The sequence below is a fragment of the Equus caballus genome, chromosome 5, assembly GCF_041296265.1.
Source record: "Equus caballus isolate H_3958 breed thoroughbred chromosome 5, TB-T2T, whole genome shotgun sequence".
NCBI lineage: Eukaryota > Metazoa > Chordata > Mammalia > Perissodactyla > Equidae > Equus > Equus caballus.
In genome coordinates, this window is record NC_091688.1 from 95419839 (window position 1) to 95442743 (window position 22905).

The window sequence follows — 22905 nt, forward strand, 5'->3', positions numbered from 1 at the left end:
CCTGTTATTCAGAATGGAGAAGCATTTCTACTGTGAGTCATCTCAGAGCATCACTGCGAGCTTTCAGGAACATCTCAGTGGTAACTGTATGGTACTCACAGCACTCATTCATAGGCTTGTTCCATATAACACCTCTCAATATAACCTAAAGTGCAGGAAAGTAAAAAAATTAAAAATCTAGAAATAAATTCAACAAGATGTCAGTTCAATAACAGAGAGATAACTTTTGATTATTGCCGTAATCTATAAGCAAATTTTAGGACCTATCCTTTCTGAGTCAAACCTCCACAAATATTATTTCTCTCAGTGGGTCTTTGAATAGGAATTCAGGGACAGATATTTCAAATTTATACTTACCAATTAGTATCTGGAGAGCAATTATTGCATGTGTGTACAAGTATAGAGCTGTATATTTTAAAGACCAGCTCATCTTAATCTAATGATAACATCCTTTTTATGAATATTATATCCTTGACAAGATACATATTGGAAGAAAAAGATACCACGCTTCTGCCCAAGTTGAGGTGATGGGTAGTAACACAGCTTCACAGGATATGGGCCTGCCTTCCACAAAAGACCCAAAGGGGGAAAAAGCTATAATGGTTAAAAAAGCATGTGAAAATACCACACACGTTAGAAAATTTAAGTCATTGTTCTCCAACAGTAAATATTTCAAAATTTTCAACAAGCTACAAAATGAAACCAAAGAAAAGTCATCAGCATTAGGAAAAGTTTTACAGAGCCCATAGACGTCAAAATAGTCATTGCCTAAACACTGTGATGGCTCAGGACAAGGCTCTAAGACTGGCTGTCACTCTGTTTTATTCAAGCTCTATTTATACCTGTGGGGGAGATTAAGATATACATGAGAATCCAATTTGGGACGGGCTCTCAAACACAAAGGAATGATAAAGACCTAAAACATTCACCCTTAATATTTTTAGCACGGAAACAAAAAATAAACCACCTGAAATAAAAATTGTTCCTTAACATAGTGATGTTTCATATCCACCCAAAGAAACTTTAGCTTGAAGGAATGTAACTTCATTGTATACTTAAAAGATAAAATTGTTATAAAATGTATTCTTTTAAAAATTTTCATGATTTTTTATTGAGATATAATTGACATATCACATATTCGTTTCGGGTGTACAAAGTCATTTGATATTTGTATATGTTGTAAAATGATCACCACAGTCTAGTTCATACCCATCACCATACATAGTCACAAATTTCTTTTCTTGTGAGGAGAATTTTTAAGATCTGCTCTCTTAGCAACTTCCAAATATGCACTGCAGTATTATTAACTGTAGTCACCGTGCTGTACATGACATCCTCAGGACTTGTAACTGTACATTTGTACTTTTTAACTCCCTTCACCCATTTCACCCACCTCCCATCCCCCTGCCTCTGGCAGCTACCAATCCATTCTCTGTATCCATGAGCTCATTGTTCATTTGGGTTTTTTTAGGGAAAAATTAGGGAGACTGTCTCTCAAAACTGGCCTTTTGAGAGGCATGATCCGTATCTTTGTTGCATTAACTAGATAACAGATAAATTTCAAAGATCACCTTATATGTGATGATAAATATATATTATCTGTTTTAAGAAAACATTCATTTATTCTCTAAAATTTAGGTTATAAATGATGTCAAATAATTAAGGTAAAAGTTACATGGATAGGGGTGTAGATACTCATTCTCATTCCTTCTGCAGGATATTCCTACTTATTTTATCATAGATCATTCTTTGCTTACCCCAATTCAGATTATGATGAGGGCCAGTAGGAGCGAAAATATACTGAGCTCACACATACTAATCAATACCTGAATACTGATACTGATCACTGGGCTGAAAACCAATTACATTGAATAAGTGATGTAAATAAGGTTGTATTAGTCCTTACAGATTTTCCCTACCGTAAAGTAGTGGTAACAACGGAACTATACATAAAAACATCCTATTTTTGTATTCCATTGGTGTGAAATGTCCAGATTTGGAATTTTTGAAGAAAAGAATTTATGGGCATTTTGGAGTATATGTCCCATTAGTTAATAGGGCAGTCATTGTAATTCCCAGGTGCTTTATTCAATGCAAAACATTTAATCTGTTGAAATAGATGAGATAGCATTATTATTTTTATTTCTTTTTAAGATTTTATTTTTCCTTTTTCTCCCCAAAGCCCCCTGGTACATAGTTGTGTATTTTTAGTTGTGGGTCCTTCTAGTTGTGGCATGTGGGACGCTGCCTCAGCGTGGCTTGATGAGTGGTGCCCTGTCCATGCCCAGGATTCGAACCGTCGAAACCTTGGGCCACCGAAGCAGAGCTCACGAACTTAACCACTTGGCCACCGGACTGGCCCCGAGGTAGCATTATCGAGGTCCGGAAAGATAATGATCTGGTATCTGAACAGTTTAGAACAATTATGCCTGATTTTTGAAACTTGGAAAAAATAAGTCCTTCCAGTGTCATTTGTGATCTAGACTTCAGCAAAATTATGTCTCAAATGTGCCTTCACGGACAAGTTCACTCATGTGGACTTATATGGGATAGGCTTTTTTAGGCAGTGAAATATTGCATAATAGTTTTTAAAATGAATGCATTTTTCAGGTGGACATTTTCAGTTTTCCTTCCAGACATTCCAGTCTGGCTAGAATTGCTGTGGTTATGTGGTGGTGTGTAGCAGGCCAGCTTCTAGGAATCTGGTACCTCACTTTCCCCTGTGAATGTATTGACATTGATTAGGCTATTGGTTTGGTTACTAGGGTCCATAAGAAATAGGTTTAATTGAAATAATTTTTAGTGAAATTCCCCTTTGAATATTGGCACTTCTTCCAGAATAGACATTTTTCTTCTTTCTAAATATTTTTTCTTTCTTTTTTTTCTTTTATAGTCTTTAGAAAAGGTTATTGGCCATTATTTTTCTGTGATAGGAACAAAAGAAGTAGCAGAAAGAGAAGGTAGATTTCAGTGAATAGTGTTTTTCTTCGAAAAAGATTCTCTAGATAAGTGTAGTCATCATATTTTCCTAACCAAAAATCAGTACATGAAGTGTTATATATTGTCTAATACAAATCTTATATTAGAACAGTACTGTACATCAAAACTGTGCAAAAATCCACAGTGTACTGCTTACTATACACAGAAGGAATGAATAAATTGATGGCATTTTCTTACAAACTTTCAATATGCTGTCATCTTGAGCAAGAAAGAGATGAGAAAGAGAAAAGAAATAATATTGATAGATATTGCACACTGATAGCCTCCATCTGAGTCACCTCTTTTCCTATAGAAAGAAGTTTCATGAAAACTGCTGAGCATTGTGAGTTTGTATCAGCAAGAGTAACAATATTGGAATTTAAATAAGCATCTTTGCTAACTGGTGAATTGTGCCAGCAAGGAAGATTCTACTTAAGTACCTCTGATCTACTCATGAGTTGGATAATTTTTTGAAGGGCAGCAGAGGGGGGCAATGAAATCACAGTGGTATAGTTTGTGGTCAGTGTTGTTGAGGAGAGCAGTTCTGACCTACTTTGTCCTTCTTTTCTAATTTTAAATTTTGAATCTTGTTGGCAAGTATTAAATAAAAGGGTATTTGAGAATGGGATGTATAAGAAGTGGAACAATATTTATTCTTCATTTGAGACTGAATAAAACAGTATTTCTGGTTTTGGTAACACAGTTGAAAATGCACTTTGAAAATATTTTAAACTAATCAAATCTTTAAGCAAGATTTGCTGCCCTTTAAAAGTCCCTTCAGGGGCTGATCCCTTGGCTGAGTGGTAAAGTTCACATGCTTTGATTTGGCAGCCTGGAGTCACAGGTTCAGATCCCAGGCATGGACCTATATGTCACTCATCAAGCCATGCTGTGGCAGTGTCCCATATACAAAATACAGGAAGACTGGTACAGATGTTAGCTCAGAGACAGTCTCCCTTAAGCAAAAAGAGGAAAATTGGCAATGGTTGTTAGTTCAGGGCGAATCTTCCTCACCAAAAAAAAAAGTCCTTTCAATGATTAATGGTTATTTATTCTAGTTTTTGAAACACAGTTTGATAAGTATCTCAAGGCTCAGACTAACCACATTTTTTATTTTCTTGATAGTAATTCTGAGTTTTGTTTTATGTGTTGCATTTCAGAATAGTTATATTTTTGCCTATCTTGGAGTATCTTTATATTTCCTAAAAAACAAAGAAAATAACTATGTAAGTAATATGTGTCAAATCCCAATGCAATGTACACTATCAGTATGAAAATCTCTCTATAAATAAAAGATTACCAAGCTTTAGCTGGTCCACTTATTTTGAGAAATCCTGCAAATAAATCTAAGTCTGGTGAAATAATTTATCTTCTCCTTGAAAGTCATTGCAATAAGATTTGATCTATGAAACAATTTTACTGTTTTCTTCCCCAAATTATGTGTACAGTTAAGAAATTACGACCAAGGCAATTAGGATTTTGCTGTTTTCATTAACTAAATTCTAGATGGCATACCCTATTTAACCTTTATGTAGGACAAAGATAAAATTTAGCAGAGGAGAAAATTTGAAGCTACTAATGATATTGTTCATCTTATGATTTGTAACAGAACAATAAGAATTAATTACGCCAAGAGAAAAATGGGCACAATTAAGGCTGGTGACAAAGTTGAATTTGCAGAATCAGAGAGTGATTCTGTGTCTTGCCATCTCTCTGCTCCATACCACTTCACTGCCCATCCCTCCAGCATCTTCTGGTTAGTGATCTAGAGAGAGCAGTAGAGGAAAGGTGGATCATGTACCTGCACTAAGCTGTCAGAGTTTGTAACCCACATTAGTAGGTTTGTGTCTAGACCAGTGGTTCTTAAATATTTTATGGTAATGAACCCATTTGAAAATCTGATGAAACCTGTAGACCTGGTCTCTAGAAAAATATACTCTTAACATTTTACAAACTTCTTTATGTCACCAGAATGCTAAACTGTGTGTGGACTCCAAATAAGAACCTCAGTGAGCTCCTTGAAGGTGAGGACTGAGTCTTAATCCTTTTTGACTCCCAAACAGTGCCTGCAAACATTGGGGACTCAATAGAGATTTGTTGGTTGTGTATATGTGACTACTTCTTTCTCCCTGGCTTCATGCCAATCACTTTGCTTAAGCTGTGACTGAATGTATTGATGCTATCTTTAGGGCATAACACCAGGAATTCTGACATAACAGGAAAAATTTTAAATTAAAAGGATTAGTTAGGCATTCATGACTTAGGTTGCTTATTTTCATTCCAGGTCATAGTATTTTTATCCTCTGCTAATCCCCATGTTTTCACAAATGCAGAATAGTGATTGCATGTTGTAGTGAAAAAATAATAAATGGGATACCAGCATTTTACAAAATATATATATATTTTCCTCCTAGCAATGTTATTTTGAAGAAAAAAAAATATACTTTATATGGGGCAGAGTTAGCTACAAAGATTATAGCCAAGGGTTCCTAATGTCAAACCCAAGTAAGAGGTTAACATTTTAAAAGGACTAAGAGTGACACAATGAGAATTTCCTCTCAGGTATTTCACGTGTTCTTTCAGGTTTTTATTTGAACAAGTTGGTGGATGGACATGTTTTAAAATGACAGGTTGACGACTTGAGAAGAAACAGATTTCAGAGCTATTCATCAATGCAGAGTTAGGCAAGACATGTTTTCCCTCTGCTTATGACCTTTTCATTTAAGGGTAGTCCATTTTGAAAGGATATGTAGGATTAATTCAGTTTAATTCAAAAAATACTTGTGTAGTCCCACTTTAATTCAATACCTGCTCAGTGCAAATAACTTGGCTAAAAGTTGCATGTGCATTCCTACCTGTGGTAAGCAGAATAATGGTCCCCAAAGATGACCACATCCTAGTCTCCAGAACCTGTGAATATATGAGGCTACATGGCAAAGGGGAATTAAGATTGCAAATCACTTGACCTTAAAATAGGGGCAGTATCTTGGATTATCCAGGTAGACCCAATGAAATCACAAGGATCCTTACAGGTGGAAGAGGAAGGCAGAAGAAGAGAATCAGAAGGAGATATGACTGTGGAAGTAGGTCATGGTGATATGGTGAAAGAATGATGCAACCTGCCATTGCTGGCTTGAAAGATAGAGGAAGGGCTGGGGCTGGCCCAGTGGCGTAGTGGTTAAGTTTGCATGTTTGGATTCCAGGCATGGACCTACACACCGCTCATCAAGCCACACTGTGGCTGCATCCCATATACAAAGTAGAGGAAGAGTGGTACAGATGTTAGCTCAGGGGCCATCTTCCTCACAAAAAAAAAAAAAAAAAGAGGAAGAGGATCAAGAGCCAATGAATATGGGTAGCCTCTAGAAGCTGGAAAAGGTAATAAAATGGATTCTCTACTACAAACTCCAGAAGGGAACACAGCCTTGGCAACACTTCAGTTTTCACTGAGAGACTATCTTGGACATCTAACTTCCAGAACTCTAAGATACATTTGTGTTGTTTTAAGCCACTAAGTTTGTAGTAGTTTATGGTAGCAAATAGAAAACTAACACAACATACACACACACATGTGCACACACGCACGTGCACTCAAAAATAAAGATACCTTCATATAAACCTAGAACAGGGTTTCTCAACCTTGGCACTATTGACATTTTGGATCATATAATTATTGTGTATCTGTATGCAGGGGGAGAGAGGATAAGGGAAGAAATATCCTATATATTGTAGGACGTTTAGAAGCATCTCAGGCTGCTATTGATTGAATGTTTGTGTCCCCTCAAATACATATCTTGAAACCTAATGCCCAATGTGATGGTATTAAGAGGTGGGCCCTTTGGGAGTTTCTTGGAGTGGAGCCCTCAGGATTGGGATTAGTGCTCTTAGAAAAGAGACCCACAGAGATCCCTCCCCCTTCCACCATATGGGATTGTAACAGTGACAAAATGGCCACCTAGGAAGTGAGTTTTCACCAGACACCCGATCTGCCCGTGCCATCATCTCGGCCTTCACACCCTCCAGAACCATGAGAAATAAACATTTGTTGTTTACAAATCACCCCATTTGTGATATTTTATGATAGCAGCCCAAATGGACTTAAAACTCTGCACTCCGCACAGTTGACACCAGGAGCGTTTGCTGGTTGTGACACCCCAAAATACCTCTGGATATTGCCAAATGTCTGCTGGGGTAAAAATCACCCCAGGTTGAAAACCACTGAACTAGTAGAAAAAGATGGACATGTGCTGTAATTTTCCTGTGAATGGCAGATTGTGACAAGCTCCATGAAAGTGTGGATCTCGTCTATCTTACTGCCCTATCCTTAGTGAATAGAAAAGGGTCTAGCATGTAATTGGGGCTAAAATAAATATTTAATAAATGATGGAATGAATTAGTGAAGTCCCTTAGGAGTACATGCTAGCCAATGACCAGATAAAATTCTTCTGAATTTTCTTTTCTCATTCAATAATGATTTGGGCTATTCCTCCCTTTGAAACTGGTTAAGACCAGTGTTCTCCTAAGTAGTTTCATGTGGCATAGGCATTGGGTTGTCCTCAGGTGACATCCAGCTCTGATGTTTATAAAGCATATGAACTTCGTTAAGTGTCTCCATATCTTTAAGACTCATTTTCATTCTCTGAGAAGTAGAAAATGATACCCAACTCTTTGGATTGCTGTGAAAATTTAAAAACCAATTAAGTGTATGAGAAATGTCTCCAGGTGTCTGATTCACAGCAGATATTCAATAGGTTTTACCATCCTTCTTTTTCCAGTGAACTAATAATGCACAGATAAATCCTTTCCTCTTCCTCTCTTTGAATTAGGATATAATTGAGAATGCTCTCATCAATTCCAAGTGATTTTTATTTAAGAATATAAATAACAAAGTTAATCTGTAAAATATTAACAAAATTAATTACTCTTCCTTCTTGTGGAGAAATTCCATTTGAAAAGATGTAATAAATCTAAACCAATGTTAAGGTTTTCAGCTACAATAATTGGAAAGAATTCTACATTTTTGGAAACTAATGACTAACCAAAATTAAGGAAAAGATACGGCGGCAGTCGTTTTTGCCTATTTGATCTCAGAGCCGTTCTCTGTACCTCTTTTGTTATGCTATGTGTCATGGAGTTGGCTGACTCCCACGAATGTGTTCCCAGACTGCCATGTTTTCTGGTTGGTGACAGGATTCACCCAGTGGGAGAAACTGGCAAGAGATGAGGGACCGGAGGAAGAGAGAAGTCAGGCTGTTTTCCCCTCTTGCATGGCCACACGCAGTGTCTCCTGCAAGGCTTTTCTCCTCCTTGGCTCCAGCTTCTGCTGGACGCCCATTCTCGCATTGGCACAGTGCACACTGGGTTGTCCCATGCTGTGTGTCTAGGTCCTCATCAACAGTGCTGACCTCTGGTAATGACACCTGCTTGTAGGGCTATTAGTGTCTGCTTGTTATGGATCTCTGAATTCCCTTACTTGCACATGCTTTGGCTTCTTAGCCCTTCATCGACTGTGTGAACAATCCCCTGTATTAAACCCCATTCTTTTGAGATACTTAGATTGGTTTCTATTTTCCTGACTGGATCCTGGCTGATAAAGATCTTTTTCTTAAAATTTCTAATGTTTTCTACTTGTAAATACTCTCAGGGGTATGTTTTAAGCTTTATATCTTCTATATAGGTAACCATTTTGTATAATGATAGTGACCTCTTTACATTCTGGGAAAATAATATATCTCATTCATGACTATAAACAGTAAATTTAAAAACAAATTTCAAAATTAATTACACATATATTGGCATCTCAGATTTACTAGACTAATTATCAGAAAGTAAGATAAATTAGAGAGAAAAGATAAAAGTATGCATAATTATTAAATGCTGGCATTTATGTGAGCCTTGGGCTTCTCTTTATTAGCTTTTTGGGTGCAATTATCATTAACATTTCAGTTGCATCTTTAATGAATATTAGAGCTACGAATACACACTGGCATGAGTGGAAACGGCAGTCTTTCATTATCCACACAGACTGCAACTTTAAGAAAAATAACTTAAAGAGAAGCTGTAGAGCTGCAGGGGTATATTTACCCTGGGAGCTTGGAGCTGTCCAGCAGTATTCTGGGCCTTGATTTTTACAGCTGCACCTGTGCCTTGTGGGGAAAGTAATGAAAAGCAATTTGGGACTTTTCTCCAGTAAACCAGTTACTGACATTGGACAGTAACTCTAGTGCAACCTAGGCATTTTCTTTAAGCAGTTGCTTTGTGTTCGGCTTTGTTCTAGGTGTTAGGAAAACGAAGGTCTACAAATAAGATTTAGCTTTTCCCTTCGAGGAACTTACAAACCAGTGGAGCAGTACTGACAGGAGGCAAATGAGTGCGCTAAAGTTAGATAGGGGCTAGGACAGATGTCCACACAGGGTACCTATGAAGGAAGCAGTCCTCTTTTTATGGAGGCTCGTAGCCAACTTTGAAGTAGTTGGTAGCTTGGAGAGGGGCCTAAGGTTTGACTACAAGGCAGGGAGTGATGGTTAGCTGTAGGAAAGTGCTTGGAAGGAACTGTTAGTGTGCATGATAAAGCATTCAGAGCTGAATGAGAAGCTACTTAAGACCCAGCAAGAGCTGAAGAAGCAGGTAGAAGTATGATCCCACATTGTCTTGTTCCATAAAGTGGAATGAGAGTTGGGGGAGCGGCGGTTTGGGAACAGGACCAGCTCTTCAGATGGGAGGAATGGCTCCTTTAGAACATCACTGTAAGACATCCTTTAGAAGTGGTGCTGACAAAGAAACGCTCAAACATGTCACTCCTGAGAGATCAAGATGCTTTTGGAGGTTGTTTGAGCGTGTGAGAAGCAATGGGACTCTTGGAGAGCAGATGTAGGAGGCTGTAATTGCTGGGTTCGACTGCTGACTGGAGTCACTCACTGCTGAAAGGAGCAGCTGCCGAGAGTTTAAGCAGGGAGTCCTGGGGAGCCACGGCTGGGAGCTTCCTCAGATTAAGAAGCTGCTACGGGAAGCGGCAGTTATGTGTGTCATTGTATGGAAACTTTAGAGTTATCCATCCAGTGCCACCATCTTCGCAGCTGGCACTTAAGTACCTCTGATCTACTCGTGAGTTGGAGAATTTTTTGAAGAGTGCAAGAGAGGGACAATAAAATCCAGGAGTTGTGTAGTTTGTGGTCAGTATTGTTGAGGAGCAGTTCTGTCCTACTTTGTCCTTGTCCTCAAGTTTTAAACATGTTGGCAAGTATTAAACAAAGGACATCTGAGAATGGGATGTATTAGGAACAGAACAATATCTATCATTCATTTTGAGCCTGAGTCAAACAGCATTTCTTTTTTTTGGTAAAACCCAGTTCAGTTGGAAGTGGTTGAAACACAGTCTTACATATATGAAGAAATGCTGAAAGATTGACAAAATTGACTTGAGATTTTTAAATAACAAGTTGCTTCAAACTTTGACCCAGGCTTCTTTGGCTGATGTGGAGCAACTTTTTGTTGTTTATTGAGGAACATTTTTACCCTAAAGAATATCTCTTATACTGGTCCAAACAAGGTGACGTGACTTTAAATTGAGGAATGCTTTAACCATAAAACCCATGAGTATAGGTAAAATTTATACCTTTTAATATTTTTCCCCTGGGAAGAGTGACAATCATTTTTACCCTGTTCTCAAAGTTCCTGACACTAATATAGGTTAAGACATTTGCATTAAGACACCAGAAAAGAAGTTCAACCTATGGAGAACTTGGTAACCTCTGGAAAAATTTTATCCACAAAAGGCACTTTTGTTTAACTGATGAATTTATATGATCATCCTCTTGGACGCTATCTAGCATTACTCTGAAGCTGTCCTCTTGAAATGTGTGGAATGATATACCTTGGTGCGTTAGTGACTGAATTTATATCCTTTTGGACCAGCATAGGCTCAGTTAAAAGGGAGAAATAGAAGCAGAATAACAGACTTTTTATTTTTGATTTGGGTGGAACAAAATTACAGTGTAAGAATGTGAGAAAGAAAATCCAGTTGGAAAACTATTGTGATGGTCCATACTTTGATGAGGCTCTGAAGACCAGTGTGGATATCGTGGAAATGGAAGGAAGACTGCGGAGGTAGAGATATTTAACTTGTGAATGTGAACACTTGAATTTTTAAATTATAATATATCTAGTAATACTTCTGTTTTGTTTAAACCTTATAATGTTGCTGATTTCTTCAAAATCACTTCTCTGAGAAAAATTCCATGTGGATTAAGCCACAAGGGAGTCCGTTAACCTGGCTTAATAGATACTTCATTGCCATGGGTTTTAATCGACAAACTTGACCTTCAGTCTTCGCCTGTTATGCAATCTGTTCTGAGCAAACAATGAAATGAAGTGAATCAGGCTTTGAGTATATTAGTGAATTGGGGTTTGAGTGACCAAGAATGAAATGTCAGAATAACAACACAAAAGAGAAGATTCAATTTTTAAGATTCGGCATACTCAAATTTTTTCTTTCTAGGTGCAGCATGCCATATTCTCTTTTAAAAGGAGCTTTTTTAATAGAAAAGCTATGTGTGTTTTTTCAAAGGAACATAAATTTACCCTTGAAGTTCCTGACCTTCTAAAGACTCCTGGAAATAGTCACTTTAAGTCTGCTCTGGACAAATAAAAATTGCTCTCAAAGGTATTTATTTAGCTAATGAAGATGCCTTGCAGAGCATTTGAACAATTATTTGAAGGCAGAAAACAGTCCATAGCTCATCCATCTCTTGTGGAGAGTTGTCGGCTTGCATACCTTGGAGTGTTTTTTCCCGTCTCCAAAGGAGACGCTGCCCCACTTTCTGAGACTTGGCATGTGGCTGAGATTACTGCGAGGCTTTTGAGCTTGCAGTTCACACGGCCCACTTGTCTTTGACAGTATGATATGTTCCTCTTTTAACTTCGCAGTACACAGCAGTGAGGTCTCCCTTTAAAGGCAGCCTAACTCAATCTGTGCTTTCTGAAGTGTGGTTTGTTATCCACTTTGGCTGCTGCCAAAATATGATATGACTTACTTTTTGTATTTGCATGTAGTTAGAAAATTGGTGTGGCCTTATCAAGATCGAAAGGAGGAAATGTATGAATCCTCGGACCCTTTGAATTCACAGGAACTTCTTGGAACATACTTAAGGCTTAAAATATGGAGTTAATCAAACAGGAGGAGCTATATACTTCAGAAGCAAAATTATCTCCTGTTTAGTTCCTTCGAGATGGGTGAAGGCGTCAGACTTCCGTTTCGTCACCACTGGAAAGAATAGGAGTTATTCGTTATACTTACTATTAAAATGTGATATTACTGTTCAAAGGTAACTAAATATCCCAGTTTGATTTAATGTGCTCCATAACTTTTCAGTTCTCTCCTTGTCCAACTGCGGTCCTTAACATTCCATATGATGATCATAAAGTGACAGTTATGAGTAGCCATAGGCTCCAAGCGCTGTGAAGTGCCCTCTGCCAAACGTGGCCTCTATCCTCTCTGACTACTACATAAAACCAAGAACACTGACACGGCGAGAGGTATAGAGGGCATATGCATACACATGAAATACCAAGAAGAAAATGTGACACCAGCCTCTACCTTTCTCTGTTTCCCGGACTCCTGTGGTCAATCAAATAATCAAAAATTGCCTGTCACAGACAGCTCCATGGAACCCATTAGCTTGAGCTCAGAGTGAAAACATTGCATATGGCTGAATAAAACACTAGGCTTGTCATTTGGCTTACGGCCCTGCGTCACTTAACGATGGAGATCTGTTCTGAGAAATGCGTTGTTGGGCGATTTCATCATTGTGCAAACATCATAGAGTGTCGCCACACAAACCTAGGTGGTATAGCCTACTACGCACCTAGGCTGTGTGGTACCAATCTTACGGGACCACCATCATATATGTGGTCCGTCGTTGACCTAAATTTCATTATGCAGTGCATGACTGTAGTCTAATGACTAGAATACTGTATCTTTGGGATTGGAAAGTCTCTGGGTTTTGGTATTTTGGCCTGATGATTCTACGTGTATTCTTTACATTTTCAGTGTTTCATGATGAATGGGTACTTTTTAAGGATCTCAATGCCACCTGGCACTTCACCACCCAATTGGCTGTTGCTTACCATCCTGACAGTTAGCAAGGAAGAATGTAAGGCACTTTGTTTCTAATCAGACTCATTATCTTTTCACTTTGTACTTCATTTGATTTTTAAAATTACAAAATTAATAGAGACGGGCACATCAAATGAATAGACTTTTATGTGGGTGGTTAGTGTTTGAAGCACTCTCTCTAAGGCAGCAGTGCAGGTGGAATGGCAAGCAGTCCCCTCACAGCCTGCTCCCGCAAGGCAGCAGTCCTTCCGCCTCCCTCTTCTGTCTTTGCCCGCCCCTACCCTACGGGAACACTGAACATTCTGCTGCCCCCTTAAAGAATCCTCGTGTTTCACACCTTGGCATTTTCTTCTTTCTTGAACCCTCTTCCTTCCCTCCAAGTGGAATTAATCAGCTCTTCTTTCAGTCCTTTTTGACCTTTTTCTGTCTTCAATCATAGTCCATCATTGGTTAATATATCTGTGTTTCTGGCTAAAATGTAAACCACATGAGGACAGGCATATGTTTTATTTATAATTCTCAATAAATATTTCTATATTGAATTAATCATGCTGCCATAACTGATATGAATCAACTACTAGAACCATGCTTTGTGGAGAAAATGACTTCTCTAGAATTTTGATGCCATTACAGGGGCTTATGCAGTGGAAAGAGGTAAAATGTTGCACTAAGAATGCCCTGAATGTGGGTCTTGGCTCTGCCACTTAGTAGCTGTGTGAACTCAGCATTGAGATACTGAACTCCTAGAATTACTTTAAGAATTAAAATACGAAATGTGTTAGGGCCAGTCCAGTGGCATAGTGATTAAGTTTGCATGCTCTGCTTCAGTGGCCCGGGGTTCACAGGCCTGGATTCCTGGCATAGATCTATGCACACTGCTCATCAAGCCATGCTGTGGTGGCATCAAGCATATCAAATGAAAGAAGATTGTCACAGATGTTAGCTTACTGACAATCTCCCTCAAGCAAAAAGAGGAAGATTGGTGACAAATGTCAGCTCAGAGCCAATCTTCATCACCCCCCCCCCAAAAAAAATGACATGTTAAGTACTGGACACAAAGTCAGTACTCAGTAAAGCACACTATTACTATTTGTAATGAAAGGCTTTTAAGAGATTTTTATATGTGTTTATAGTCAGTTGAAAAGGTCAGTGGTTTACTTCAACTCCTCAATTTCTCCTCTTCTTTGTCCCTCTACCTACTTATTTGATAGGTGTGTCAAATAGCATTATTATAAATATTAGCTGCCTGTTTCTGTAAGTTTCTACTTCTCTATTTCTTTCTTTTGGAGGGGGGATGACAGCACAACATAGAAAAATACATATGCCAAGGCATTTTTCAACTTTGTCATGACAAAAAGGCTTCTTGTCAAAGCTAAATGTGTTAAAATGCCACCCAGCCACTTTGTTTATTAGAAATAATGAGATTTTTGGCAACCTTTTTATTTTAGACCAATCATCTCCCAGCCTGACAAACAAAGCAATTTAAAAAAACTAGATTTCATTGTGTGGCCTCTAAATTTCATCACGACAGACTAATTACAGACCACATTGTTGGGAAAACTTTTGGTGTCAACTAAAGGAAGAAAAAAAGACTTAATAGCAACCGAAAAGACTTTTATATACAAAATGGTAGTCATTACCAATAGTTAAAATAAGAACACAAGAGCAAATAAATCCACCAGTTAAAATAGGTAATAATAGGCACTGATTTCATAGTAAAATGATGGCAGCATGGGTCTTTATGTGGAACTACTCAAAAAGGAAAGCAAAATTGTTTCCTTACTTTTTGATATTATGACATAAATAAGAAATAAAGAGAAAGACAGTGATAGTAAAAGAGGGGGTGGGGGGCTACATTGACTGAGGTCATTCCCAGCTCCTACCTCCCATCAGGAGGCCATGCAAAGAAAGAACTGTATCTTTCCACAGGACCGAACACTGTAGTGCTGTAGGGCTTGGATGCTTGTGTAAAGCCATGGGAAGAATAAGCTAACACCCATATATTTCTATAGGAAAGCCTGAGGGGGCCTACGTGTCATTGTAAACTGGAGTGGCGGCACCAAGTGATAGCACCAAACTTAAAATCATATGAGAGGTGGAATGAGCAGCTGAATGGTAATTGAGCATGTGGTTTGCATTGCCTGGACCTGGACCATATCAACAGCAGTTGTCCCACTGTCCCGACAAGTTAATAGTGGAGAAAGGGGCACAAAACCGCAGTACGGTGTTGTACGAGCACATGTTTACTTAGTAGATAAAGATTCTGCACCTCTATAGTTCATTTTTCATGAATTTCCAAAAGTTCTGACTCAAGGGGAAAATCTGTGTGCCTGTTTCTATTTGCTTGGTTTAGTTTCTTTTTTTGGTTAAGCTGTCAGATTTTCTTATAAATATTATTTTTCAGTTCTCATGTCTTCTGAGAGGTAGCCTAAAGAGATGTTATGACTTTGTTGGCATACTCTGGAAATCCACGAGCAAGTGGTATTTCCGGTTAATTTATCCGTTCATAGCAACAAGGTTGTGCCTCATTTACCTCTTCTATGAAATACAGGTGGAAGAAAATATGAAGAGAAGAAAAAACAAAAAGGATAAGGTTGATCGTGCATTAATGTAACAAATCACCTAAATGTTGATTGTTGAAGTAAAGGATGCATGAAGTCTGTCTATTGCAAGACTAGCCCCGGGGTCCTGTGTTCATGCGTGCCCTGCCAGTGTCTTCTTAGAGACACAGATATGGTGTGGGTTGGTGCAGAAAGAGTTAATTCTCACTCAAGTTTGGTGTCTCAGAATCATATCCTAGGTTGACCATGAGCTCTGGCCTCAAGGGCCAGAAATATCTCACAATCTTCTCATATTGTCGAAATTAGAATGTCTTTGTTTTAAATCTAGCATTTGTTATGCTAATGGGAAAGGATGTTGGTATTGTGATCAACTCTTCACAGAGAAGCTTATCCCACTGAGTGATTAGAGACATGCTGGGAAAAATATTGTTTGTCTTATATACACCAAGGGGTATACTTAGTTATCAGTGTTTTGTGGGGTTTTTCTTTTCTTCAGAAGAAACACTTTGTGTTAGTAGAGTTTGCAACCATGTGTTAATGACTAAAATAATGAAATTCAGGAATGGCAGCTCTATTATTTTTTCCTTTGTGTGTGTATGCCATCCATTTCTTTGTTACAGAAGATTAGAAAGTGCTGAACAACTAGAAAGAAAATAATTAGAAATAAAATCAGGGTAAAATGAATAGAAAAAAATTCTAATCAGTTGATAGAGCCATGTCATTTGGCATTGGGTCTTCTTTCAGTTTTCACATATTGTCTCATCCTTCAAAATCTAATCTCTAAGACTGAAGAAATCCAAAAATAAAAACAACATGGAAATATCACACAAAAAATATATGAGTTTAGAAGTGAAATCATGCAGGCTTCTTTTCTTGTCTATTCTAAACAAGAGTGGAAAATGTAATGTAGAAAAGGAGTGCTTCTAAATTTTAGTAAATATATACAGCTAGAAGTAGATGAATTTAGGGTCTAGCATTTTCCTTTAAACCCATTGAGACTGAGAAAGATTTCCTGCAGAGAATTGCACTGAAGCACATGTAGCAGACAATTATAATTAGTGCTAAACCTATAGCAGAGAAAAGAGAAAATTTTTTTAAAGAGTGAAATTGGGAATTATTACAAAGTATATGAAAATATTCAATCTAGTAGTAAATTTATATATGTGTATATGTGTAAATATACACACACGCACACATCCTCATATATAAAAATCACAGTCTGTTTATTAATAAAGACATTGGAGGGTGTATTGGAGAAGTATGGTAGAATACAGCATTTCTTAAAGTTTGTTCTTTGGAATAATAGTTGCAAAAAATGATCTACAATAAAAGGTCTCATATAAGTTTAAAAACTGTGAATGCTATACTCCCCTCTAAAACATACACATAGTAAAGTTACATAGGATTCTCTAAGAGCAGTTTTTTATCATAGAATCTGTGATAGTCAGAATAGTGGCTGCCGGAGATGACCAGTTCTTAATCCGTGGAACCTGTGAATATATTATCTTAGGTGGCAAAAGGGAATTAAGGTTGCTTATCAGCTGAGTTTAAAATATAGAGATTATCCTGGATTGTGTAGGTAGGCCCAATGTGATCACTAGGCTCTATAAGTGGAAGAGAAAGACAGAAAGACAGAAAAAGAGGCCAGAATGATGTGATGTGAGAAGGACATTGAAATCTGCCTGTTTATTTGGGGAAACATTAATATAGTAGAAAGGGACTAAAGAGACAAAGATCCTAATTCCAAATTTGCTACTAAATGCCCATATAACCTTGGCTACCTAATCTTGCATTTCTTGGCCTTAATTTCTTCAGGTAGCCATGTCCCAGGATCAGCCCCTGCTGTCTTGAGGCTTAGAGCCCATTCCTTAGCTTTCTTCGCGCCTAGGGCTAAAAGTATTTTGCATCCATCATCTTATTTGCATCATTTGGAACAATGCCCTGAGGACCAATGACTGGGTACCATTATTCTCATTTTACAAATATGAAATTTGACGTGCAGGGAAGTTGAGTTTCTGGCTGCAGATCAAAGAGATAGTGAGTAGCAGAGCTAGGTCTTAGACAGGTGTCACCTGCCTCCTGACCAGAGCTCTTTGCGCTGTCCTCCATTTAGTCAGAGGTTAATAAACATGGCAATACAGAATTCTTACAGAATGCTTTATTTTCTGTACCAATCTAGTCACTGATAAGATTAATATATTCCCAGTCAATATATTCTTTAATCAAATACATTGAAGAAATGTCAAGATTAATATATTCCCAGTCAATATATTCTTTAATCAAATACATTGAAGAAATGTCATTGGCTAGCATGATATTGTCTTTGTAAAATGTTTGATATATTTACATCAGGAGAACGATTTCAATAAAAGAAACACAGTACAACCATATTTCTCTTACTTGGGTGGTGCTAATGCTTGGATATATTTTTCCAAGCACTACTGGAAACTTTGGATAAAAGCCAAGAGTCTAGACTAGCCTTAGACATGGTCACTTAACCTATTCTAGAAGCTGAGGATTTTGCCAGAAAAACTGAATGTAACTTGGAATGTAATTTTACTTATTAGTTGACTGGAATAGTAGGCAGAGCTGTAAAACGGAAATAGAATGGATTTTCGAGTCAAATTACCTGGACTTCAATTCCTGCTTTACCACGATTAGCATCGTTACCTTCAGTGAACAATTTCAAGTTAAATAATCAGTGTCACTTTAATCATCTGGAAAATGAGGATAATCAGGCCTGTCTTAGAGGGTTCTCGCCACCTAATAGGTATCCAAGTATTTCCTGTCATTACCCACACACCTCTAACACTGTTTTGGACTAAGAGCCTTTCCAAAGTATTTTGGGACTTAAATGTTCACACTTCGTTTGTGGGTGTTCCTTCGCCTCTTGTCCACTGGATTCTAAGTGTCTTAAAGCTTGGGATGATGTCTTATTTAAAGTTTATCATCAGCATCAAGCATGTGGTCTGGCCTCCAATAGACGCTTGTTAAATATTTGTTGAATGATTGAGAATCTTCACTGAATATTACTTGACTGACATAATGCCTGACTTTGTAGAGTTACTTTCAAAAATCAGTCATATGGGAAAAAACTTTTTTAAAAAAACAAGATGCACTGTCCTCATCAATCTGTCGATTTTAGTTTTAATTTCTTCCTTTCTTTCTGTAAGCGTCTAGTCAGATGATAGATGTGATTGAAACTGTAGCATGTTTAAGTAAATCTCTATACTATTTATGGAGTCTATGCATAACTACAATTGGTGACTTTGATTAAACATGTTTAATATATCTGATGTAATATTTGCTGTCTTTTTGTAGTTAATAAATCTTTCAAACACCTCCTCAATATTAATATATTGATTCAGTATTCATAATGTTTGTGAAGCCTAATTTATTTTCCAAATCTGGTCAAGAAAGACTTACGTTTGGAACCAACAAGATAAATCTTACACAGATTTGTGTAAAGTGGAACAAAATAAATATTCAGAAGACTTCTAAAATCACATGAAAAGCCCTTTCCAGTTAAAACTGACAATTCATTACTCTTTTAAATTGTGGGTACTTGAGTGGGATGTCAGTTTTGCTTATAAAATTAACTCACCAGTGCCAGCCACTGTTATCATCTTGTCCTAGCTCAGAACAAAAAGAGGCAGACAGAGGAATTTCTCTTGAATTTAGAAGTGGTTTGGTGAGATTAATCAAACAATAACAAAGCAATCATGCTCAACAAAGACAAAGAACATAAAAAGGGTATGTTTTATTTCGGGATATATCCTCAAAGAAGTATAAAATTGAATTTTCAGAATTGTGTCCAGTTTCTCTACACTCTTTTATTCCAGTCCTATTTTGCCTGATTTGTGGAATACTTTATGAGAGGAAAACCTCCAGCCATTTCAACGGACTCCTGCCCGTATGCCTAGCTCCACGGCAGCATGAAGCAATGCCATCTCAAAGATGTGCTCTCCGTAAATTGACCATTGCTACTTTCATCTTTAGGATTGTGCCCACGAGCACTGCAGCAAAGACTTAATTGTTTTGAAAGCCTCACAAGCAATCCAAAGGACATTCTCCACGTATCTCAGCAGCAAGAGTCCATAAACTTCAATTAATACTATTGGGAGTTCCATGGCTAAAACTTGAGTGTTTTCAAATGATTTTCCCTTTGCCAAAGTGTTAAACTGTACACTATTTTAAAAATATGTATGTATTTAAGAGATAAAGGAAGATAAGTTAGCTCATTTTCTTAGAATTGAGAAAAGAAAGGAAATAGTCACAAAATTTTTTAGTGTCTACTTTGGTAGCAAAAAATAGCACATGAATTACTTTGCAATAAGAGAGGTAATGATTTAGATGCTGCTCTGAGGGATTAATAACTGTGAGAATTGATTATATAGATTTAAAATGACAGATGTTATATATGGAAGAGGTTTTAGAAATCAACTATCTCAATTTATAGATAAGGCACTAAGCCCACTGGAGTTGAATGATTTTGGTAGCTCAGAGACAGTAAAAGAATAGGTCAAATAGACCTAAGTTTAAAATCTGTTTCTTGGGCCGGCCCCATGGCCAAGTGGTTAAGTTTGCACGCTCTGCTTCGGTGGCCCAGGGTTTCACCGGTTCAGATCCTGGGTGTGGACATGGCACCACTCATCAGGCCATATTGAGGTGGCGTCCCATATGCCACAACTAGAAGGACCCACAACTAAAAATGCAACTCTCTACTGGAGGAATTTGGAGAGAAAAAAAAAAAAAAAAGAAAAGAAAAAAGACAAACAATGAAATCTGTTTCTTTCCCTTTTTTTGGAGGACCCCTCAGAACCTCCTTTCTTTAACCTTTGTAGGTAAGTTATCTACCTTCTAAGGATGTTCTATGGGTATTGAAGTCTTTAAGACACTTAAGCATATGGCTGGGTTCCTGTGACACATAAGTGTTCAACTCATGTTGGTTCCTCTGCCTTTCTGCTCTTCTCTTTGTCTGGAGTTCTTTCAACTATAGCACATTTGCTAGAATTGGTTCAGTGTTTGGATTAAACATTGTCATAATTCAGACTTGTAATTGTGGCTAAATTGGAAATGTTTGCATCAAACTAGGATGAAAGCTGTGCTGGAGAAGATTCAAAGGCATGTTGTATAGAAGAGACCCAGTGACTATCTCATATGGACTTAACTGGTGTCTTTTTCAAATTCTTCTTCTGATAATTTTCCATTTGTTCCAAAGCAATTATTTGATATTTCTAACAATGGTTAATTCAATGTTTTGGCCAATTGTATTACCACATTAAATTGGAGTCAATAAATGCCATATAGTTTCTAGATAACTACAATGGAGATATAGTAATGTAAACGGACACCAGACCTGGAAATTACTTTTAAATCTTTATGAAAGTGCTCTTTTTGGGCCATATGTTTAATCTGCATTAAATTTGAAGTGGTCTATTCTCTTATAAATGTTGATCATCACTTTTAGTTTAAACTTTTTCGAATAAAGTCAAGTACAGATAGAGAGTAAAAGGAATGACTATGACAGAGCCAAAACAAAATGATTGATCTATAATGTCTTTCCCTAGAGCCAACTGGAGTTAACCAGTAGGCTGGTGCCAGTAGCAATTAAAGCAAGAAAATTCCAGAGGTGAAAATAAAGAGTCAGTTTGCTTGCAGAAACAGGCAATTGTGTCAGGATTGGCTTATAGAAACTCTAGTTTAAACGTCTTCCCAGCCACCTTTAAAAGACAGACATGCCTTCTCTTCTTAAGAAGAGACTGCTAGTCTTACCAAGTCCTATATTGGACGAGATATAGAGATAGATTTGAATGGCAGTGTTCAAAAGTTTAAGGAACATTGCTTCTACATTAAGTTTATATTACTTTATCAGACTTTGTGTCTCTACCATGGCGATGGTATTATCTTTCATTTAAGTATGATATTGTTGTGTAGTATCATAAAGCAAACTTGATTATTTTTTGGAGATCATACCATGAATATCAAACGATTCTGTCCAGTTATGTAGAATTGGCACATAACAGTTATTAATCATGCTGTTTTATAATTTATAATAAAGCTTCTCATTAATAATATAAATTAATTTTAGTAAGTAGGATCTATTTGAAGTCCTGCCCAAGACCCCTCTTTTTCCCTTACTGTGATGCTGATAGATGCAGTTGCTCTCCTTAGCAATGGCAGCACAACTGCTTTTGTTCCCTGAGGCACTACTTCATACTGGATTTCATTTTGGCTAGATAAAAGATAGACTAAAGGATTTTAGTGTGACACATAGCAGAGTGATGACATGGAGTCATCACAAGCTCTTCTACCATGGAAATAGGGAAGCAAAGTAATGAAGCAATTGTCATTAATTGAACTACTAAGACTGATACAAAGTATGAGACCAGAAGTCTGTTTCTGCACACTAACATTAAGGTCAGTAAACAATAGCATGCGTACTGTATATCTTCCTGATTAATGGAAAGTAAAATAATTATAATTGTATATATATATATATAATATCCCTGAAAGAAAGAAAGAAACTATATAATGGAAATGTATTTGGACACATACCAAAATCCATAGATGATCACTTTTGTCACATGATTAAATACATCACCTTAGTCATGGAACTTCCAGGACATCTCTAGATGAAAGATTGAGGTCACAATGGTGCTCTTTGACTGATTTAAAGCTAACAATATCTGACATATTAAATATCTTAGTTGAAATGCTATCATTATATAAAAATCTTTTGTCAAGTTTGGTTAATATTTTATAGAGTGAAGTGCATAGAAATAGCATTGAAAATAAAATTCCTGCTTTAATTTTGCTGGAGAGCAGAAGAATATTAAGCTGAATAAAATATATTTCTTATCCAGTAAACATACTAAAGATATGAGCTGACATGAAAAACGTGGCTGGATATCATCACAGTGGTATCAAAAGTCAGCAGCGCTTGTACTTGTGTCCAGAGGTGAATGTGGGCTTGCGAATAGTACCGTGAAGGCTTGACTTAGTTTTCTGATCTTTCAACTATGGTGTCTGGAGGCTTACACATTTTGGATCACATTTCTTCATTTTTATTTGATCTAAAAATCCCTATGCTTAACAGAACTAAATTTCATAGATAGATACAAACTAAAAATGGGAAATTAATAAAAGAGGATTCATCATAGCGTTTTAATAATTTGTTAGTATATCCTAGCCTCAAATAATTTTCCCTGTTCCAATAACATAGCTAATAAGTTATTATCACAAGAACAC

The 22905-nt window shown here is 37.2% G+C and overlaps 1 protein-coding gene across 2 annotated transcripts in view; it reads left to right on the forward strand.

The window, feature by feature from the left end:
• Positions 1–22905, forward strand: part of NEGR1 (neuronal growth regulator 1) — an 817593-nt gene that overhangs the window by 349784 nt on the left and 444904 nt on the right.